Consider the following 9,107-nt stretch of genomic DNA (forward strand, 5'->3'; position numbering starts at 1 on the left):
ATAAGCGGCTGATAAAGTTTTATCAAATTATGTACTGTCATAAATCAAGGATAACATAATTTCAAACATCTATTTTTCGTTTTATTCGTTTTATGGAGTACTTCGTAGCCCGATGACTTTCCAAGCTTAGAGCCGCTTGGCTACATTCATAAAAAGAAAGAAAATCCACCAAAAAAACGTTGACAACGTAAAGAAAGCAGCAAGTTTAAAAAGCCCCACCTCGGCTCACTTTTTGAAACTTGGTCCCATTTTTAATATCAACAGCAAATCGGTGTTTTTTACGTTTCAACACTAGTATCATTGTCATTAACATGCCTACTTGTTATTCGCTTAATTCAATCATTGGTCATGAACTTAATAATTATCATAAAACAAAACATATAAGGATATTGGCCAAGAACAACATAATAACCTTTCTGATCGTTCCAGAATGCTAACAACTAATATCGCATCGGCACATTAAAGATACATAACACTTCTGGAAATGTTTTAAGTTGATAATTATGACAAAGATTAAATCAGTATCTTTTACAAATGGGACCAAGTTTCAAAAAGTGAGCCGAGGTGGGGGCTTTTTAAACTTGCTGCTTTCTTTACGTTGTCAACGTTTTTTTGGTGGATTATACAGATACACAAGACAAGATAAAACAGAAAATTAGATGTCAAATCTCCATTTACGAAAGTGGCAAGAGAGTTTGTTTTTCTTCTTAGCAATGAAATACTCTGTTTCTCTATTTATTTTAATAAAAGCCTTAAGGGCTGGGGTATGAGCGTTTGGACAGTATTTATTTTGGGACATCAGAGCACATCAGACATATCAATTGCATTCTGAATACGAAGAATGTCATTCTGATATCAAATAATTTTGATTTTTGAAATTCGCAATTTAATACACATTTTATGGCAAATCATTAAAATTGATATTTTTGATATTTAACAGTACTTTTAAAGTAAACTTTATAAATCTGATGATTTATACTTAAAGTGTATGTAGGTGGGATGAAAAGCCGACGATCAATTGAAAATTTTGACCTTTTCAGTATTGAAGATATGGATTTTTTTCCCAAAACACCAAAAAAAAATTAGGTCTTTTGGGAAAAAAATCCATATCTTCAATATGAAAGGTCAAAATTTTCAATTGACCGTCGGCTTTTCCTCCCTGCTACGTACACTTTAAGAATATATCATTAGATTTATATAATTTACTTCGAGGACTGTTATATATCAAAATTTGAAAAATATCAAATTTTTATAATTTGTCATAAAATTTGTATTCTATTGTGATTTTCAAAAAATGAAAATTATTTGATATCAGAAAGACATGCTTCGTATTCAGAATGCAATTCGATAGGTCCGAGGTGCTCTCATGTCCCACAAAAAATACTGTCGAAACGCATAATAAACGCTCATTTTAGATCCCTTAAGACCAATACTGGTGGGAAGTTTGTTTTGAAATTTACACACATAAATATAATATTTCACACTCAAGAACAAGTATGTCAAAAACATGTCATTGGGCACCCCAAAATTTTTATCAAATGTTGAGATATCAAAATCAATATCATCTTTATTTCTAATAGTTTTAACCATATCATCCCAAAGGGGTTTGATGATCTCACAATCACAAAAAACATGGGTTATTGTTTCCGACATCTTATTGCAAAAGGTACATTCCGGCGAATCCCTCCTTTTAATTTTGAACAAAAAATCATTGAAAGCAATAGCTTTGTGAAAGACTTTAAAATGCGATGAACGAAGCTCTTTCATCTTCCAAAGCTTTTACTTTTTTTCCAGATCCGTCACTTGCATTGGACACGCAGTAAGCTTTTCCTCATGTTCTGACACCTTGGTTGTTAGATCAGTCAAACTTCTGAAAATCTTGTCAAACTGTTGTTCCGGACGTATCTCAAAAGAAGAGAACCAGTTCGGAGGTTTTTCTTGTGAGTCTGAGGCTTCTGAGCCGAGATCCAATGACCGTTTGCTTGAGGCTGCTGCCCCACGATCATGCGAATCACGACTCATGGGCGCTACCATATTGTTTACCTTCCCATCATCCTCTCTGTTTTTAGGCTTCTTTGCAACTGGCGAACTCGACGACTTAGAAGAAGTAGAATGCTGATTTTTGGATTTCATTTTCTGACCAGATTCTTTCAAAATGATCCTGAGATATTAATCTTGACCACAAAAACTCAAATGAGACGATCACTTTGCTTGCAATGCTGAGAACTTGGTGTTTTTGAAGAGCACGGCAAATGCGATGTTCACATGGCAAACCAGAAGAGCGCCCCCAAGGAATATCAAACTTATCCATTGTCATGTCATGTCTATTTAAAATCTGATGTCAGAATAGTATGTGTCTCATCATCATTTAGATCAAATTTTATCATCCTCTTACCAGCACTGTCAAATAAGACAGAATTGCTAACATCTATGTTAACAATGTGTGGATAGTCTGTTCTTGGTTGTGGTACAGATTGAACACAAATGTACATAAAGTACAGGTTTGCCATATTGTTTTTTCAGAAATGTTTGTTGTTACCAGCGCCTGTAGCTTGGTATCTACCCCACTGATTATAGCGGCGAAAATTGCTACGCCCTTAACCACCCGAAACAGAGTCTGGATTTGGGTGAGTCTCGTTAGGTCGTCTTTCCTGTCTGTACGCATTGTATGGCTAGAACCTCCCTTTTTTCTGTTTAGCTGATTTCGCCTGTTGCTGCCTCGCCCCAGCCCTCTTGATGGCGGCCCGAATCTTTTTCTCGTCGTCACTGTCATCTGCAAGTTTTTCAGCCTTATACTCGTCGATGACTTTCCATCCAAAGTCACTTTTGTCTGCAAATTTGATATGTTTGTTTCTGGAATTTATTTCTGTCACTGCCGCCTCCAGCTCGGCCACTGCGGAAACTCCTTTTTTATTTTTGGCGATAGCTTTGTCTATAAGATCCTTGACTCCCACATTGAACTCGAATGGTATCTTGTTTCCTTTGTACTTTATCTCAGTTTTGGTATTTTCCAGCACTTGTTTTTTAGTAGACACGAGCGCCTCGTCTATATATTCTTTAAAGCTACCAACAGTGTCCTTAATTATTGCTGATATGTTCGTCAGTTTCAGACCAGGCTCGCCTGCAGGCTGCTGCTGAACTTGTTGGTGTTGAAGAACAGGAACAGCAATTCCTTCCTCTCCAGCTCCAACTATCACCTCTTGTTGGACCGGTATCGACATAATAAAGCAGCTGAAACACGTCCACGCAGGCCGATGCGAAAACGGTCATTGGCTCAGCTGTGGCACCCTTCACCCCACCCTTTTCCATCCCTCCTTTGCAAACTGGTAACCCAACCGGTCTCAACCAATAGGAAACAACATTCTTGTTGGTGTACGATGACACCTAGCAACTTCTTGATTCACCACCTGCTGGTTAATTCCAGCAAATTCAAATAGCTCTTTGACAGTGTCATTACAGTTTTCACATTAACTTACTTCTGGAACCCCATACAAAACGAGGTTATTCCGTCGGGATAGGTTTTCAAGTTCATCCAGCTTCTCTTTTAGCACTTCATTTTCTTTCTCCAACTTATCAACATTATCCTTCACAGCATTGATTTCATACTGGCTCATGTTCATTTACCATAATCAAGAGGGGTTCAAAACGCTTCAAGCGTTCATCAAGGCGAGTGTCAAAATCAATAAACCACTGAGGTGGTCCCAACGGAATCTCCAACAATCTTCTTGTATCATAAGTATCCATGGGGGCCGCCATGTTGGATTGGTCGCCATGTTGTTGATCAGACTTCGCCTTCTTGTGTGCAGGTGAAGACTTGGCAGGAGATCTCTCTTGTCTATCAAATTATTCCTGGTTGCTTTAAAAACACTTTAAAATATTCAAAATTAAACAAAGTTGAAGAACATCGCTGGGTTTAGGGTGATTTTAGCGCACGAATCACTCCATACGCCTACCATACTAAAATGAAAACAAATAAATAAAAGTGATTTTTAAATTTATGTTTACATGGTGTTCTTGAGGGGAAGTGGTTGAAGGGTATGCAGGATGGTAAGAATGTGGATAAGATATCCCTCCCAGCCCGTGCCAGTGACCAATAAAAGACAATGACACCATGGACCGTGTGTTGAGTGGCCTGACATAAGAGTAACGTTAATAGTTTACATTTAGGAAATATCTGTTGACCTCCGAAGTATATACAATGTTTAAGATAATTTTTTTTTATCAATGAGGGTCCAAACGTGAAGCATTCGTGGAGGAGTACATGTATGGTCCAGGAGGAAGTACACTCCCCTCGCAGTGGCGATTCCCTCATTCACATATGTCATCATTCACAAGTGAAGCGAGTACGGGAGCAAGGGAACAACCTCTCGAGAGGAGTGTAGGGGGAAATGTCGTGGCAGTATTGAAAGAATTGGAATACCCTTATAGGTACACTCCCCTCACAGTGGTTGTTCCCTCATTCGCATATCTCTTTACCAGTGAAGCGATTATGGGAGCAAGTCTTGTCGTTCAACATCTGGTACAACAACATTGAATAGGGGTGCGTTTTCCAAGACCCTCTCTGGTGTTACGCAGGTGACATGGAATTTTGGTTCGCGCACTTGTTCATCATTGGCACGAAGGCCAGGCTTGTACCATCCTGAGATTTGCCAGGTGACACCACGGTCAGCGTAATAACGCAGTACCTCACGGACATGATTTCTGAACTCTAGCATCGGAATTTGGGCGCTTGTTGTCTGAAATGAAGGTAGTAACATTGATCAGGACAAATGATGTTTTCTAGATGAGGTATTAGACATTGCTAAAGGAATACATCAGTTGATGCACTGAGAAGATATGACATGATGAAGTCAAGTAAATAGTCATGATGATTGTTAATGGCTCTGTTTTCTGTCACTCCGTACAATTTAGTTTGGATGTAGAGGTGGGTGGTTTGATATTATGTGGTTGAGAACAAATTACATAGACTGTCACTTACCTTCATTGCATGTTCTGAGAGGAAAAGAGTCTTGAAAAGGATGCAGAGGTGAATGGAGTGTTGCTTATATTAGCCTCTTTGGATGTAATGGCTGTCACAAAAGTCTGCTCCGCAACCGTTGATAACATTAGCTTTGGTGACAGTGAGTGTGGCTTGGTTGATGTAAAAAGCTCTTGGAATGAGTTTATCCGAGTACTCTGCGACAAATGGTCATGTGATGTGGTTGATAACTGTAGGTTTTATGGGCAGAAGTGGTTGGTCGAGCTTTATGATGGGAACATGGTTCAGCATGGTCTTGCCTCCAATAATCCAACGGTTGCTCCAATCCAAGTATAGTTCTGGATTTTGAAGAGTTGTCTTGTGTCCATGGGTGTTTCGGTGAGGAGATAGAAGAGGTCACCTTCGGTGAGTTCTCTGAAAGATTGATACAGAGATGATTAGGTAGTGTGTGAAACTTATAGTGCTTGTAACTGTGAGTAAGTAATGTTACAATGTTGGTGATATTTGATATGGACAAGCATAGTAGAGGTGTCCTGTTGCAATAAACCTCGCAAGTATGGTTGATAAGTAGTGTTTTGAGGGCAAGCCTGCTGACTGACATAAAAGTTATGATTACAATTGGCTGGTAGTTTGAATGTTATGTTTTTACCTGAGGAGAACAAGCCGGTCATACTGTTTTTCTACTTCGGAAAATTTGTTGCCATCTTTTTGGAACTTCTTGGGCTTAAGTTTCTTCACTGAGAGCACTTGGGCTGTCAACTTTGTGTTTACTGATGTGGTGGTCAAGACTTCTGATAATGTCATGAGTTCACCAAAATCTTTACTTTTTACTAGTTGGCGTTGAACACCAACATGAAGCCACCGTGGTCTCTGTAGCAGTCTACTCTACCAGGGGCTCTCTTTCACTAAGTCTATACTTAATTGTTCCTTCTTTGACGCAAGCAAAGTCACCGTGTATATTGAAAATACGATAATGCCAATCTTGGCCTAGCAATCCATTTCAAGCTGCAGTCACATCTGTATACATTGTTTCTACTTTTACCAATATTGCTGATCTTTTCGAAAATATCTGGACAAATGGGCTGTCGTAATTCTATAATGCTGGTCACTTTCTTTGTCCATGTAGGCTCTCTTTGCTGTACTAAAATTGTGTAAAAAAATTACACTTTATAGGAGATGCCTTTAATAATGTTTTGGAATTGTTTTTACATCTGTTGCACTTCTCCATTCATTTTATTTGCAACATCAGCCAGTATAATGGACAAAACATTTCAAACATCCATTTTCTAATGGATAAAGTTTTTTGGTGGACCAGGATTCACACTTGACTCTGCGAAAGACAGCAAAAGTTCTTAAAATGATGAGTAAAGTTCTAAACAACACTTGAACTAAGCAGATGTCAACAAATAAGTTACGAGCTGAAACACTCTACAGGTGCATGAACGGTACATCCAATAGGTCTGCAAAGTTATTGTACCGCACACAGTTTATCCTTCAACGGTGACAACCCTACCATCCTGCACATACTTGAGTACCGCTGGATAGACAAAGAATGGACGCTTCCCTTCCCGTTGCAAATTCTTAAGGAGAGACAGCTTACTCTTCCTAAGATCTTGGATTCTTTTTCAGAAGTCTTCACTCACAAAAATCTTTCTATCCTTGTACTTATCCACCTTGAATTTGGTGATGCAGGCTTTGCTTACCTTCTCCCTAGTCTGGTGTGAAGCAAACGCCATATGAATCATCCTCGGCTTACTTGGATCAGCATAAGGGTTTCTTGTAGTTTCAATGGCAACGTTCAATACTTGCAACCAGTCAAAGTCAAATTTGCACAAAATTCTTAAGCAAATCTGTCACAGTATCGAAGCAGTTCTCTCTCCTATCTCTCTCAGGTTCAACAACCCTAAAAAACACCAAGTTATTATGTCTTGATCGATTTTCGAGGTCGTCAATCTTGGAATAGAGGTGTCTAATTGTTTACCTTTTTCAAGTCATCAATATCCTCTTTCATTTGTTGACTTCAAGTTCCAAGCTTCTGAATCTTTCATTCAGGGGTTGTGTAATAGCTGTTAATCATCTATCTAATCTAGATTAAAAGTCACAGAACCATTTAGGACTTTGTAAAAGCTGTGACACTTCCATGTCATCCGAAACAGAATCATTATCATCAAGTTTACATGACTAATTTTGCGATGCCCAGGAGCGTCGCCATCTTGATCTTTGTGTTTGTTTGTGCGCTCGCCTTGTTTTCTCCATTACGAAGCTTTTTTGCAAGAGGTGACAATTTTGGTGAAGTTGATGGAGATTGATGTTTACCTGGCAGGCTATTATTCAAATCCACAAATAAAGAATGAGATCACACTAGTGCTGAAAAAGTTCCTCACACTCAGAAACAAATTTAAAATCCACACGGTTGCTGCATCCACCAAAATTCTGTAACAAAATGGACAACCCAAGTATCCATATCTTGAGACGTTGTAGACAGCGAGAGAAAGAGAAAGAGAGAGAGAGGGAGAGAGATTGTATGATCGTAAATAAAGGATTAAATTTAAGACTACTATCAGGCATTTAAGTAATAAACCAATCAAGTTGTGCTTGATGATTGATGCGTCAAGATTTGTTGCAGCTGATCAAAAACATAAATTTTATTTTAATAAACAAACAAAACCAAATGGCAATCTTTGTTCTATTTTTGACTTACGCCCCAAAATGCTTGGAGGTACATTTGTTTGGTCACAATGAGTGATGATCCAAAGGAATTCACTATCTGAGTGTATCAAATTCTCCAAAACTGTCAACATTTTAAAAGTTAAAAACACACCTGATGTTCCTATATACAACAAAAATGACTTTGTGTTTGAACTCTTGCTATAGACATATTTATAAGTTTTCAGTATTGGTTTTTATTTATTGGTTCATCGTTGAATATGGACATATATATTTGTAATTTTGTTTCAGAAATTGTATTTTTATTGTGCCTTAAACACCTTGTTGTGGTGGTATGCCCATATTATAAATTCATTAAGTTAATAGTAGGAACTTCTCATGTTTGGATTCACCAGTCAAATAGCTGTAACTGTACCATATTTATTCAGTGGGTACAGAATTTTAAAAAGATGTCTTTATTTTGCTGAATTTCTGCATCTCTGATGAGGAACTGTTTGCATGTTTTTAAAAATGTTAATGTGTATTTCTTCAAATGTACCATATTCAACCCAATTAGTTGCCCGGGTGATTAAATCAGTTACCTTTAGGGGGTGCTTAATAAAATGATAGATGGAAGTCAAACTTGGGATTTACACAAATGAGCATAAAATACACAAGGTATCATGTTTTAGATGATTCATTTGACATTTGACAGAATTGTGTGCAATTAGAGTACAGGTGCAATGTAAAAGAGGCAGTTACCACTTTAAAAATTCTATCGCTAGCTAATATTAGTGGTGGATGCTAATTGGGTTGAATATGGTATTTCTGAAGCAGTGTTAAAAAAAGACCACTTTTGTGTAAATGAAGGTAACACTAAATCTGTAAACTTCAGACTCTACCTTTGATAGACAAAATATTCAAACATGGTCAACTTGCTGAGTTGCTGACCCAGTAACTGTTATCTGCACATAATTTTAAATAAAGTTCACAAATATTCTTCTTACCAAAATGTCATGTAGTTTATCATAAAAATGCAGCTTCAATAAAATAAATTCAACACAAATTTATCTGTTTTTGCCTGCTCTCATTGAGCGTGTTTATAGTGAATATACCGCATTTTGAGTATACCGTATACGATAATCCTTGTATATGTACCGATACCCTTGCTGTTTATAGTGAGACACAGTTACCGCACAAATTATATACCAACTAACATTATCATACATTTGCAATGACCCCGAGGTCACAAGGGGAATGTGTAAATATTGTGGCGCGAGCTATAAAGAGCCCATTCAACAATATGATCATGGCGGTGAACATGTAGCTTCTGTTTTGATAACTCTTGGGGGTGAGAATTGTTCCGAATGTCCTGCGCGCATCCTACGCATCATGAAGAAGCTCCCACTTCCGGTAATACCGCACACAATTTATACTGGTGTGTTTATAGTGGGAATATCTCACCACAATATCCTTCGGTTTA

At 37.9% G+C, this 9,107-nt stretch overlaps 1 pseudogene; it reads right to left on the reverse strand.

The window, feature by feature from the left end:
- Positions 1–4,980: 4,980 nt before the first annotated feature.
- Positions 4,981–5,782, reverse strand: LOC140147546 (uncharacterized; annotated as a pseudogene).
- Positions 5,783–9,107: the final 3,325 nt, after the last annotated feature.

The sequence above is a fragment of the Amphiura filiformis genome, chromosome 3 (genome assembly GCF_039555335.1).
Source record: "Amphiura filiformis chromosome 3, Afil_fr2py, whole genome shotgun sequence".
Lineage (NCBI taxonomy): Eukaryota > Metazoa > Echinodermata > Ophiuroidea > Amphilepidida > Amphiuridae > Amphiura > Amphiura filiformis.